This window comes from Palaemon carinicauda, chromosome 8, assembly GCF_036898095.1.
Source record: "Palaemon carinicauda isolate YSFRI2023 chromosome 8, ASM3689809v2, whole genome shotgun sequence".
Lineage (NCBI taxonomy): Eukaryota > Metazoa > Arthropoda > Malacostraca > Decapoda > Palaemonidae > Palaemon > Palaemon carinicauda.
Genome location: NC_090732.1, coordinates 155908420 through 155923197, shown reverse-complemented (window position 1 = coordinate 155923197; position 14778 = coordinate 155908420). Strand labels below are relative to the sequence as shown.

General features: G+C 43.3%; 1 protein-coding gene across 3 annotated transcripts in view; it reads left to right on the top strand.

Annotated features, from left to right (window-relative positions):
- The window catches only part of LOC137646045 (aprataxin and PNK-like factor), a 159540-nt gene that overhangs the window by 32102 nt on the left and 112660 nt on the right, over positions 1-14778 (top strand). The gene's annotated exons all lie outside the window — the stretch shown is intronic.

Genomic DNA, 14778 nt, shown 5'->3' with positions numbered 1-14778 from the left:
AGATTTGGAGACACTGATCTTAGCCTTGTGTGTATCTTGGTAGTAAAATATATAAATTTACTTGCCTAAGATATAGCCTAATTTATACCACGTGGGAGAAATTCAGAAATGGCAAAATTCACTCCTCATGTAGGCATATGTAATAGGAAAGCTGATTTTATTGGCAGGAGTTGCTAGTTTCCAGGAGAGATTTCCACCCTTAGAGAAGATTTTATATGAGTTATTGAAATCTCAATTGCAGAATCCGCTTTTAAGAGCTATGTATAATCTTTTGAGATCCATCTATGGGTGGGTGGTCTTTTTGTCCGATGTCACTTCGTCCGACGACACTTCGTCCACGTCTTTTTGTCCAATGTCTTTTCGTCCGGTGGACTTTTGGTCCTACGACATTTGGTCCAACTTATAAAGAAAACAAGTGTTATAAGGATTGTTATTACGGTTTACTGCACTCCTGTGTTATAAGTTTATACCTTATTGGCTTTTATGATATAGTAATATGCTCATTTTCTAATTACTCCATTGGTCATGCTTAACGTCTCTCTCTCTCTCTCTCTCTCTCTCTCTCTCTCTCTCTATATATATATATATATATATATATAGTGTTTTGTGTGTTGCATATTTAGTACTTCAGTTTCTGAATCTGCCCATCCCAAAATGGCAAAGTTCATACAATCAGCGGAGAAGAAAAGAAACTTAGTAGTTGAAAGTTATTATTTTTACGAATTTCATTCAACTAATACAAAACTTGGAAAATAACACTGAATGTGTGAGAAATGGCAGCGGTGTTCAGCGCGCCTTCACATTCACTCAATCATTCGAATCTTTTTTTTTTTTTTTAATCATTCATTATTTTACATGTGTTACTATGAGAATTATCAACTTCTGTTTCTTTTATTTTCACTTCAGATGTTAGTTTTTATACTTCTTACCTTTAATACTAATAGAATCAGCTACGCTTAAAAGTTATTATTCCGCAAAGAGTAGTTTTGTTGAGCATTTTTTTTTTTTTTTTTTTTTTTTTTTTAATACCGTCAGACTCTTCCATTTAATTTTACTTACGTAGATAGTTATTTTCATTCCTCTACTTTGGAGTTTGGCAATTACTATTATGAACAACAAGGGAGAAAGAGGTCCATACAAGGTTTAATTTTCTATTGAGGAAGTTATAGATTGGCTAAGGTTTTTTTCTTTTAAAATTGGACCATATGTCATTGGACCAAAAGTCCACCGGACGAAAAGACATTGGACAAAATGACGTGGACGAAGTGTCGTTGGACGAAGTGACATCGGACGAAAAGTCGGTACACGCCATCTATGACTTAAGTTCCCTCGTTAAATAGTTATTTATATAGTGTCATCATTCCTCAAATATCAGATTGTACATTTCCAGGTGGCTCAAGTAAGTTTATCAGTACTCTTACCTGAGCAAGTTACAAATATTCAGAAGGTTGAAATGATCACAGCTCCCAATTTGTTTCATTGCTAGACCCTGTCAGTTTAAGGCATATTTCAAAGCAGGTCTCTAACAATGGACAATTTGACCTTTTTGCTTGAGTATCCAAAGCCTCCAACCTTTAAACCCAAGCTTGTGCATAACCCTGTTATTGCTTATAGTTTATCCATAATGTTTCTGAGTATGAAGGTCAGCCCAGGATTGGGTTTAATCTTCCCTTGTTTTGTTCAGGTAGGAAAGTAGGAACTCTAACAAAACCCACAGCTGCTAATAAACTATAACAATGACTTATTCAGTTAATCCTCAGATTCCTGTGGGAGATGTTGGACTGCAACTTTGGGGTTTAAAATAATGGCTATCGTCTTCCTCACAGGACAAGGCTTCCTTTAGTCAGTCCTTCGATATCCTTTCTATTGTACTCGATCCTGATGATACAGATCATTATGCTCTATTTCAACATCCTAAGACAGCATTCAAATTTCAACGTAAAAAGTGCCTAGATAAAAAACGAAAATATCTCTTATTTTGTTGTGTTTAATGTTTTTCTGTGACTGCAGTTTCAGCTATTGATTTATGGCTTTTTTAAGAACTACATTGAACAATAAAAATACACTTACAGTATATAAAATTTAAAAGGTAACACAATATAAATGTAAAGATAAAATACGAATATTTTATACCTAGAATTCTGCAACGAAATTTTGATAAGGAATTTTGACAAATGAAAATAATTTTCCATGTGGTTCCACAACATCACAAGATGCACTCTAAATGAAGAAGTTGCTTCACCATGGCCTTCAGCTGAAGCCCAATAAAGCTCACGCCGTGAGTCTTCCATTCTCTTCCTTATATGAAGATTTGAAAATTGTGGAGGTCTTCGATTCTGTATGTCTTTTTGGAATGGCTTCATTCCTCGTTGCTTGCTGGGTTTTTGCTGGTAATGTGTTAATTTGGTCCTTCGTTATTTCCTTATGAAGTACATGGTCCTACTGCTATGATGATTGAAGTTGGCTCCTCAGTGCCATAACCAGATGCCAAAACCAAGCATATATATATATATATATATATATATATTTATATATAATGGATTTTGAGCAAAGCGAAAAATCTACTTTTGGGTGAGAGAGCCATGTCGTCTTGATGGAAGGTTCCTAATAGTAGCTTCCAAGGGATATATGTACTACAATGATATTCCCAGAGAATTTACCTTTAGGTCTCCAGAATTCTAACTCCTGGCGCAAATATCCTTAACATTCTCTTAAGGATATAGCATAAATCAGGGGACGTATATCTTGATATGACACATAGCGATCTTCACCCTGAATAGCGTTTTCGCTTCGTGGGGGAAGAGTAGCAATTTTGGAAGGGGAGCCGTTATCAAGGTTACCCTACTTCCCATACTACTATTGAGTATCAAGATGGCGGACATTCCTTGTAGCGTTGAGCATGGTGCTACAGATATAGTAGTTTCGGGAGGGAATATGCGAAGACCTTTTCTATAGGAGAGGAGGGTGGGTCCATCAGGACGATATGGCTATCTCACCCAAAAATAGATTTTTTGCTTTGCTCAAAATCCGTTTTTTGGGCTCAAGCCATGTCGTCCTGATGGAACCACCCTCCTTTTCTATTGAAAAGGTCTTTGCATAATCCCTCGCAAAACTACTATATCTGTAGCACCATGCTCAACTCTACAAAGAATGTCCGCCATCTTGGATATGGCGCCATCTTGATACTCAATAGTAGTTTCGGGAGGGATTATGCGAAGACCTTTTCTATAGAAAAGGAGGGTGGGTCCATCAGGACGACATGGCTATCTCACCCAAAAATAGATTTTTTGCTTTGCTCAAAATCGGTTTTTTGGGCTCAAGCCATGTCGTCCTGATGGAAGTGTACCAGAGCATAACTGTACCTGTGGATTTTCATCAGTGCCTTAACCTTGGGACAATTTTTCCTATGGTCATATGGACCATTTGAGACAAAGGACGTTACCGTTATCTGTCATTATCACTAATCATAGACAATGTTAGTGCTTCCTGCCTCCTACAGGGAAGAGTCATACTAGACGGTAGAAAAGGGGCCTCAAGGTTAGCATATATTGTATGAACAAACATAAGTATTCACTGGGTATACAAACGGTCTCACGGTTTGTATATATTGTCAGAACAATATCAGTGTCCACTATATCCATTGTTTGTAAGCATACAATGATATGAGGTTTACTTACATGAGTAAGTCAAAGAACTCTGGCATCTTAAATATGCAAATTGCTGGGCGAATTATGACGCAATTACATTCTAATAGACATTTATTTCTAATAAGTGACTAAATGAAATAACAAGTGAAACGAATGTAACATGATAAAGGAATTATACATGCGACGTATACAGAAATTACTTTCCCCCTTTGAAAGGGAAGAAATGATGAGTGCCACTCTAAGACTGAAAAATTTTAATAAATTTTTCCTTTATAATTTCTGTAAATGTTGTATCCTATCAGCCTTTATAGCTGTAATATCTTTAGCCATTTAGTCTTCATTGCTAGGAATGCTTTATATTATGCCGATAGTATTAATTTTAGCTTCGGCACTTTAGGTAACCGAACCTATTGACGCTAGGCTTCCTAGCCTAGGCGTTCAGTTTTAGTACTTCATGCAAGATATAATAGACTTTCCTAGTGTTATAATTTTAATGAAGCTTTAGGCGAATTTTATACATTTAAGATATCTATGTAAATGCATAATTTCCTCTTCCAAGATAGTATACAAGAGAGTTTTGGTGATTTAGGTAATCGATTCTCACTGCCTCTAGGTTATTAGCCTAGTGGCTTTAGTATACTTTCATACATGTCCCCGTTTGCTCTTCTGTATCGTGTTATTTAAGTGGAGATAGATATCTCCTAGGCTTTTATAGGATGATACTAGTCTCCTTCGGAGATTTCAGAGCAATCTCTTTCCCTCTGAGTTAGCCTAGGCTTTACCCTAGTCAGTGATACTCTGAATTGCATTCAGGTAGAACTAGGCTAGGGTTTTCTGTCCTCCCCTGTAACCGCAGATGCAGGTTTTTGGAATTGGTCAGAAACTCAGAGTATTGGTCTGTGGTCAATAGCTGTCTGGCAGGGTGAATGACATTCCCGTTAGGTTAGGCTACCGACATAGGAGGCTAGACCTCCCTAGGCCACACCTGAAGGTTTTGTATGACTTACCGTCTCCCTGTGGTCTAGCAGACTAGTCCTGTGCCGGCGAACCCTAGGCTGAAGAATAGAATTCTTCACCTGCTTAGGAGACATCGGCACTAGAACTGTGTTCCTTCTAGATAGGGGTGGCGGCGAGGGTGCTGCCTACCCCTTTACTGTATTAAGCTTACCCTAGGCTCTAGAATAGAATTCTCTTGCCACATGGGAAAGCTCTAATACTGGAACAGAGTTTCGTTAGGTGAGGTAGGACAGGCAGTACTGCCGGCTCCTTCCACACCTTATAGGACCCTCATCCCTCCCCCTTCTGTCCTTTAGTGAAGGCCTAGCCTTCACAAACTCTTGGCCATCATCCAACAATCGACCCGGTTGCCGGCAGATTGTGGGACTAGCTCGGGTTTTCTGTCTGTAGCTCGGCTGTGCCGGCTGCCGGCAGAAGTCCCTGTTCTGTTGAGTTTTCTTCAGCCCTCTCTTGGACTGCCATCCTTAAACCTTGCCGGCGGGGACCGGCAATGTTATGGATGGGTGGAAGCTTGAATGTTACATTCTCCCCTTCCATTTGAACCCTCATTCTGGATGGGAGGCAGTAAGGCAGATCTCTTACACTATCCTTCGATCCATACTTTCTACCTCTACTGGCTAGTACCGATGGGTCCTAACCTGCCGGCAGATATGACTAGCTGCCGGAAGCCGTATGGGCCGCCAACCGCTGGGAATAATACTTAATCGCCAGCTGGCGACCCTCCGGCGGCCGGCGACCTGCCATCGGGCAGTCTGCCGTCGGCCGGTGGATCGCCGGCGACCCTTCCGGCGGCCGGCGGACTGCCGCCCATTATACCAGAAGATAAAATATCTTCTGAGCTGTACCCAGGTGCTAGCCTGCCGGCAGGTACTACAGTATAGGGTTATACAGTAGCCAGTATAATTGCAGTATAGATCATACGGCAAATAGAAAACTACAGTATAGATTATACAGTAGCCCAAAGTTTCTTCCAACATACTCTGTGTTGCCATGTGCAGCCTATTGTTGAGACCATATAATATTAAGAAAGTAAGTTCTTTCTTTAATCTAATTAGTGATCACTGATAACAATCCCCAATATTAAAATGTCTGGAAGATGGTGTTAAGTTACACTTTCCTATCCTCATAAGATAGAAATCTTCCAATGGTTCTCTTCATAGATTACCAATAGTTTTAATTTGTGGGAAGTCACAACAAATGGCTGGACGGGAAGCACATGCTTGTGTCTTTCCTCTTTCCTTTCTAGCTTATATATCCTAAGCTATATACAATGAAAAATAATATAGTGTTTACTTAATCTTGTGAGATTATTCACTGTATACTCATTGAATTTTCCTCTGTTTACAGGACGACTATCCCAAGTGTGACAGCATGTTCTGCAATGTCCGCAGTAAGAACTTCTGCGGCCATAGGTTATGCAGGACTCACGCTTGCTGCACAACTACTCAGGGACCTCTGAAGTATTGGGACCCCCAGGTATGTGACATTTGCTCTAACTTGGTTACTGAGGCCTTTGACGACCAGAAGTCAACGAAGTCATGGGATGCAGCAAGGGAAAAGCTGCGAAGATGGGTCAGGGGTTTTCAGAAAAACACCTCGGGGCCTTACCTTCCTAACGAGAAGATACTGGCCTGTCTTTTCCCAAGGGCATTGGCAGATGCAGTTATCCCTCAGCCTCACCCAGAGATCCCCTGCATCCAGATTCCAGTAGAGTCTGATGTCTCGGACGCAATGAAGGACATCCAGCTGGATGACCCGATGTCAGAAGTGTCAGAAGGCACTGAACAGGACCTCCTTGTGGAAGGTCAGGAAGAGGAGTCAACGGTGGCTCCTGAGACTGACGAGGAGGAGACTGAAGTAGTTTCGGTTTCATCGGTTCCTGCCCCAGAACCTGTTCCCTCGACGTCAGCTGCTCCCCCATCGGACCGAATTGGGATGACCTTGTCCTCAATTCTAACACTGGTGCAGCAGATTCAGAAGCAAACTGACGAGAAGAAAGCTGCATTAAGGTTGGAGATGGGCCAACTTGCAGCTGCCTGTACGTCTCAGAAAGAGACTTAATGTAAAGGATCTTCCTCCGTTCTCGGATGTGAACCAGTGGAGGCATGCTGAGTACATGCCAATGTCGGCAGGTAAGATCTTTATTTCAGAGAAGCTGGGTACACTTCCCGTTGAACATGTGGAATTCTGGCCTAGCTTCGGGGCTTACCCAGACTGCTTCGTCGGTCTGAAGGCTGAGCCAGCTTCAAAGGAGGAGACAGAGCCAAAAGAGATCATAGTTTTTTTTACCATTCCAAAGCTCAGGCTTTGCTGACGAGTACCTTGAAGTAGAGGGCCTTCACTAACTCTAAGGTACCGGCTCTAATTAAGAAGCATCCTTCCTTTGTTGCTTCATCTTCCCGGGCCTTCCCCTTTATGGAAAAAGAGTACAAGGCTGCCTTGAAGGCAATTGAAGCGGGGAAACTGTGCCCTACACTCGAAGAGTGTAAGCCGTTCTCCTTAGCTTTACCACTGGACCAAAAAGACGAGAAGGATATTCACTTTACCTTCTCAGTCGGGAAGTTGGAGGCTGACATTGCCGGACGCCAGTTCGCTGAGGACCTCCCCAAGTTGTCAGATTTTCTCCTGCGCAGGGAGCAGGAGATGAAAGAAAGACTTGCCGCCTCTATGTTTTTTCAAACTATGCTAGAGACAATGGCAAGCGAATCCCAGACTCCAGATATGTTCATGGTCATTGCCAAAGCACATTTGGCAACCGTAACGAAGGACATATATGGCTTTATCAAAACCAGAAGAGCTTGCAGAGAGTTTGTGTTCGCCTCGACTGCGGTGAGACACGAACTGAGGAAGCTGATATAGTCGAGTATCTTGGGGAAAGGACCTCTTCCCAAGTGAAGTGGTCAAGGAAGTCGTTGACAAAGCTGCCACGGAGAATAGGAACCTTCTCCAAAAGTGGGGCATGTCAAAGAAGAGGAAGTCTTCCTCGGATGAGGTCCCAGAGGAAGACAAAGAAACCAAGGGCGCCCTCTCGCCCCTCTAGATAACAACAACATCTTCCCGCGGCTGCGGTGCCCCAGATGGTGGCACAACCACCTACCACGTACCAATTGGTACCCCAGCAGTTGGCGACACAATCGCCAGCCTTTACCCCGGCTTTTGAGAGGCAGTCGACGACCTTTCGGCCGAAGGCTAGAGGCTCATTTCGAGGTTCCTCTAGACGCCCCTCAAGAGGCAGAGGCAACAAAGGTGGACGTGGCCAAGGAGGCAAGTCCTCTGGTCAGCACTCCAAGTGAGATGCTTCCGGTAGGAGGGAGACTATTCCCTTTCCGGGATCGCTGGACCTTCGATCCCTGGGCCCACAGCCTAATTAAGAACGGACTGGGTTGGAGCTGGAATGTAGCTGCACCATCTTTCCCTCAATTCTTCCAACACTCCGCCCCCATTCTGGAAGAATATGTCCAAGAACTCTTGGACAAGAGAGTAATAAAGAGGGCAAAGTCCATCAAATTCCAAGGAAAGCTGTTTTGTGTTCCAAAGAAGGACTCAGCCTAACTCAGAGTCATTCTAGACTTGTTGCCACTCGAGTTCATAGTAAACCACAAGTTCAGGATGCTAACCCTTCAACACATAAGGACCCTGTTGCCCGAAAAGGCATACACAGTCTCCATAGACATGGCAGACGCATATTTGCACGTCCCAATCAATCGCCAAATTTCCTCCTACCTAGGATTCAAGCTACCGAAGAAACTATATGTCTTCAGAGCTATGCCCTTCGGACTAAACATAGCCCCAAGGATCTTCACAAAGCTTGCAAACGCAGTCGTTCATCAACTACGCCTAAAAGGAGATCAGGTAGTGGCCTATCTGGACGATTGGCTGGTGTGGGCAGCATCCGAAGCGGAATGCATGCAAGCCTCAATGACAGTGATCCAGTTCCTGGAACATCTGGGATTCAAGATCAATACCAAAAAGTCTCGACTATCTCCAGCTCAAAAGTTTCAATGGCTCTGAATTCATTGGAATTTACAGTCACACTGCCTCTCCATTCCATCAAAGAAGAGGAGAGAGATTGCAGGATCTGTCAAGAGACTTCTGAAATCCGATCGGATATCAAGACGCCAACAGGAGAGAGTGCTGGGCTCCCTCCAATTCGCATCAGTGACAAACCCAGTGCTAAGATCACAATTAAAGTATGCAACAGGAGTCTGGAGAACGCTCGCAGAGATCTAACAAGGCCGATACCGACTCGTCTGCGATCACTTCTCAAGCCGTGGTCGGAGGCCAAGCACCTAAGGAAATCGGTGCTCTTACAACCACCTCCACCTTCAGTAATCATTCATATGGACGCCTCAAAGGAATGATTGGGAGGTCACTCTCACCAACGGAAAGTCCAAGGGACTTGGTCCTCCCTATTCAAGACCTTCCATATCAACATTCTGGAAGCCATGGCAGTTTTTCTAACTCTGAAGAAATTGAAGCCTCGCTGCTCGATCCACACAAGACTGGTTCTAGACAGCAAAGTGATAATGAGATGTCCAAATCGACAAGGCTTGAGATCGCCCCAAATCAACCAAGTGATGTTGGCCATCTTCCGTTTGGCGGAAAAGAAGAGATGGCACTTGTCAGCAGTTCACCTCCAAGGGTTCCGCAATGTGACGGCGGACGCTATATCCAGGTTTACACCGATAGAGTCAGAATGGTCCCTAGACGCAGGATCATTCTCCTACATCTTACGTCAAGTCCCGGAACTGCAAATCGACCTCTTTGTGACGAGCGACAACAAGAAGCTACCTCATTACGTGGCCCCATACGAGGACCGTCTAGCGGAAGCAGTGGACGCGATGTCCCTAGATTGGAACAGATGGTCCAGGATTTACCTGTTTCCTCCACCCAATCATCTGTTGAAAGTCCTCAACAAACTGAGATCCTTTCAGGGAACAGCAGCGATATTGGCTCACCAGTAGCCGAACAGCATCTTGTTTCCTCTAATATTGGAACTGCGACTGAAGCTGGTCCCATTGCCGGATCCAGTTCTGACACAACAAGTGCAGAAGTTGACTGTCTTTGCTTCATCACAGAAAACCTGGAAGCTTCATCTCATGATTTTCTCTCCTTAGCAGCCAAAAAAAGGTTTGGGATTTCAAGAGACAGTATAAACTTCTTAGAAGAATGTAAGTCTAAATCTACCATTAGACAATATGAGTCATCCTGGAAGAAATGGGTTGCCTTTGTCAAGGCAAAGAGGCTAAAAGACATTTCAACGGATTTCTGTCTATCATTCTTTATTCATCTTCATGAACAAGGATTAGCAGCCAACATGATTTCTACATGTAAATCTGCCTTGACTAGATCCTTGCTGTATGCCTTCCAGGTAGACTTCTCTAATGAAATCTTTAATAAGATCCCTAAGGCCTGCGCTAGGCTTAGGCCTGCAGCACCTCCGAAGCCCATTTCATGGTCTTTAGATATGGTTCTTCATTTAGCATCAACTCTGAACAATGAAGATTGCCCTCTGAAAGATTTGACCCAAAAAGTTAACTTCCTATTTGCACTAGCCTCGGGAGCCAGAGTTAGCGAAATAGTGGCCCTTTCAAGGGATGAGGGCCATATTCAGTTTACGGAAAGTGGAGAACTGAACCTGTTTCCTGACCCAACGTTTCTAGCTAAAAATTATCTACCCAATAAAAGGTGGGGTCCCTGGAGAATCTGCCCTCTGAAGGAAGATGCATCTCTGTGTCCTGTAGAGTGCCTAAAGGTCTATCTTCGTAGAACTTCAGACTTTAGGGGAGGACAGCTTTTTAAGGGAGAAACTTTAGGTTTAAAATTGTCTCTGAAACAATGAAGGGCGAAGATCACCTACTTCATTTGCAGAGCGGATCCGGAGAGTACACCCGCAGGTCATGATCCAAGAAAGATTGCCTCATCTCTGAATTTCTTCCAAAACATGGATTTTGAAAGTCTTCGCTCGTATACTGGATGGAAGTCATCCAGGGTATTCTTCAAACACTATGCGAAGCAAGTGCAGGAGTTCAAGAGGTTCGTGGTGGCAGAAGGTAGTGTGCTAAAACCTGCTGCTTAAAGACTGCGAGGAACAGTGAATTAATTGGGACTGTCAGTGAAGGGTGTACATGCTGACTCCTTACGGAGCAACATGTTAAGTGAAGTGTCACCATGGTGACACTATTGACTGTTCCTACTGTAAAAGGTGGAGAAAAAGCGTAAAAGAATAACACGTGCCATGCGTATTATTACGCAAGTGTGAACAGACTGTAATGACAGAAATTTAATTAAGAAAATTTACAATAATTTTCCCGTTTAAGTGGGTTAAGTGTTTCTTTTCAGATGACACAAGTATTTCTGATGTTACCTCTATATTTATGCTTTTAAAATTTATTTGATATTTTATACTATACTATAAAATGCAGATTGATTTCATAATTTATTGTATATCAATAAAACTAAAATTGAATTTTGTCTTATTCGCCCCAAAAAATTCAGATGAAATAAAAATAGGTATTGAGCATTTATTGACCATCCTTTATTTGACATATATTTATGTGAACATCTATAAATATTTGTTCCAACACGTAAACAAACTTTCTCTATGTGTGTATACATCGGAATGCGTCAGTCTTTGGTTACGACTGACTTGGAATTCCTTGATGGCAATGCTGACTTATACAAGTAATTCTAACCTGTCTGTCTTAGCATACAGCTAACCCAGTAGATCCAGGGAGGTGTCAGTAGTTCATACATATATTTGTTCCCTTACAAATACAACTCTGATTGAGAGGTATATAGTGAGACCAGTATACCTGTTTGTTGGCTAGATTGTTCATAAGATATATGCAATCCTCGAGACTTTTTCCAGAGTCCAGCATGACTCTTCCCTGTAGGGGGCAAGAAGCTCTAACATAGTTCATGATTAGTTGAAATGATGTATAACGGTAACATCATACGTCTCTAAGTCTAAATGACTAAGGAAAGTCAGCCTTGAGGTTATGGCACTAATAGAAAATCCACAGATACATTAATGCTCTGGTAAACTTCCATCAGGACGACATGGCCTGAGCCCAAAGAATGGATTTTGAGCGAAGCGAAAAATCTATTTTTGGGTGAGATAGCCATGTCGTCCTGATGGACCCGCCCTCCTTTCTTACAAAAGGGCTGAAAGAATCCCTCCCGAAAGTGCTGTATCTGTAGAACCTCGTTTAACGCTACAAGGAATAACAAGATGGCGGTCGTATATGACGTCATATAGGTACTCAAAACAGTAAGGAGTGGTGCCTTAATAACGGCTCCCCTCTTATTCTTGCCACTTTCCCTCTCGAAACGTAAACGCTATTCTGGATGAAGATAGCTATGTGGCATGTCAAGAATACGTCCTTTGATATTATGCGATATCCCTAAAGGTAAAAGTTAGGGATATTCGCGTCAGGAGTTAGAATTCTGGATACCTTAAGATTAAATTCTCTGGGAATATCACTGTAGTTAAATATACCCTAGGAAGCTACTTTAAAGGAACTTCCATCAGGACGACATGGCTATCTCACCCAAAAATGGATTTTTCACTTCGCTCAAAATCCGTTTAATAAAAATGATTAGCTATTTAGTCTTCATTGCTAGGAATTAATTATATTATGCCGATAGTATTCACATTAGTTTCGGCGAATTAGGTAGCCGATCTTGTTTACTCTCGGCTTCTTAGTCTAGGCGTTATAGTTTACTCTCTTGCAGGATATAATAAGTGTTCCTGGTGCTATTAAATTTAAATGAAGATAATAGGCAATTTATACATGTAAGATATATAGATCGCATATAAAATTTCCTCTTCTGAGATAGTATACGAGAGAGCTTCGATGAGTTAGGTAGTCGATCTCACGGTCGCTAGGCTAGTAGCCTAGTGGCTTCAGTATACTTTCATACAATCTCCCTGGTTACCCTCATATATAGGGTAATCCCTCCTTCCCTCTGAGTGTAGCCTATGGCTACAATCCTAGTTGATCTTGCCTTGAATTGTCATTCAGGCAAGTCTAGGCTAGGGTTTTTCTGCCCCTTCACCTAGCTACTGATGGTAAGCTTTGGGTTTGGGTCAGAACCTCAGAGTACTTGTTGTGTGCCAGCAACTGATCGATAGGGTGAATGTACTCCCCTGTCGGGCCTTGTTGGTTGGCATAGGAGGCCTTGCCTCCCTAGAATGCACTTGAAGGGGTCATGTGATCCCTCTTCTCCCTGTGGTTTAGTCGACTAGTCCTGTGCTCGCAGACCCTAGGCTGAAGAATAGAGATTATTTTTCTGCCTAGGATGGTGCCGGCATTGGAACTCTGTTGCTCTATGTAAGGGTGGCGGCTAGATGATTGCCGGCCTCCTTACTGTATTGGCAGACCCTAGGCTGGGGAATGAATTCTTTGTCTGCCTAGAATGGCGCCTATACTGAAACAGAGCTTCCTCAAGGTGTGGTAGGGCCGACATGCTGCCGGCTCCTCCCACACCTTTTACAGGACCTTTCCCCTCCCCATTCTGTCCTTTAGTGATGACCTAGTCATCACATCCCTGTGGCCGTTGTCCTACAATCTCGCCGATTGCCGACAGGCTGTAGGGCCGACTTGGGCTTCTGCCTGTATGGCCTAGTCGTATAGCTTCCCTATCGGACATGGAGCTCCGGGATAGGTGTATCAGCAGGTCTAGCTGCCGGCAGGAGACCCATTTGCTTTAGAGCGTTCTTCAGTCCTCCGTTGAGCTGCCATTCACATCCTTTGACCGGCAGAGACCGGCACGGAGGTGGATGGGTGGAAGCTTGATTATCCTATATTCTCCCCTTCCATTAGAACCCTCATTCCGGAGGAAGGAAGTGAGACAGTGCTCTTACATCACCCTTCACTCCTTGCTTTCTCTCTCTCTCTATTGGCTAGTGCCACCAGCCACTAACCTATTGGGCGGCTGCCGGTCACTAACCTTGCTGGCAAGATGCAGGCTAGACTTGTGGTCCGACAGCCGTTAATTCACTGTCACATCTGACTTTGCCGGCGAAAGCCGGCCGAGTCTGGTATACCGGCCACTACCCAGTCACATTGAATGCTGTCTGGGATAGTGTGCCGACTGCTGGTGACCCGCCAGTGTCCGGCAAGCCGCCAGCAATCCGGTGGGCCGCCGGCCATAGAAATTATCAATATTGTGTCAGTTGAATTGCGCCTTAGGTACTAGCCTTGCCGGCTGCATGCCGGCAGCAACTACGGTATATGTATATACAGTAGCCAGTACATCTGTAGTATAGAGCATACTACAGATAGAAAACTATAGTATAAAAGTATACAGTAGTTAAATTTTCCAACATACTCTGTGTTTTCAGGCGCAGTCTATTGTTGAGACCTTATAAGATTGGGAAAGTAATTCCCTTCCTTTATACTGATAGATGATCAGTTATTAATGACCCTCATTATTAATCCTTTTGGAAGTGGGTGTTGGTTACACTATTCTGTCCTTATAGGCTAGACTCTTCCACCGGGCCTCCTGAGGAGTATAACCCTAGGATTAATATTGAGGGAGGTCACAGCAATTGGCTGGGCGGGATATACACGTATGTGTCTTTCCTATTTCATTTCTAGCTTACCTATCCTAAGCTATATGCAATAAAATAAAATGGAAAATATTATAATATTTATTAGTTTATCTAGTGAGATAGACTACGTTATACTCATTTTATTTTCCTCTCTTTACAGGAGACCATGTGAAGTGCAACAACGTCTTCTGCAACGTGCGTAGCAGGGACTTCTGTGGCCATCTGGAGTGTAGGACACACTCTCGCTGCTCCATCTCCAAGGGGCCTCTCAAATACTGGGACCCACAGGTATGTAGTGTATATAAAGACCTGGTGTATGAGGCTTTCGAGAATCCCAAGACAACGGAGTCAAGGGATGCACCTCGGGACAAGCTGCTTAAATGGGTTTGTGGCTTCCAAAAGAATGCCACGGGGCCTTACCTCCCTAGTGAGCGCATGAGAGCCTGTCTATTCCCCAAAGCATCTGCGGATGCTGTTATTCCTCAGCCTCACCCACCCTGAGATCCCTTGCATCCAGATAGCCGTGGACACGGATGTCTCGGATGCAATGAAGGA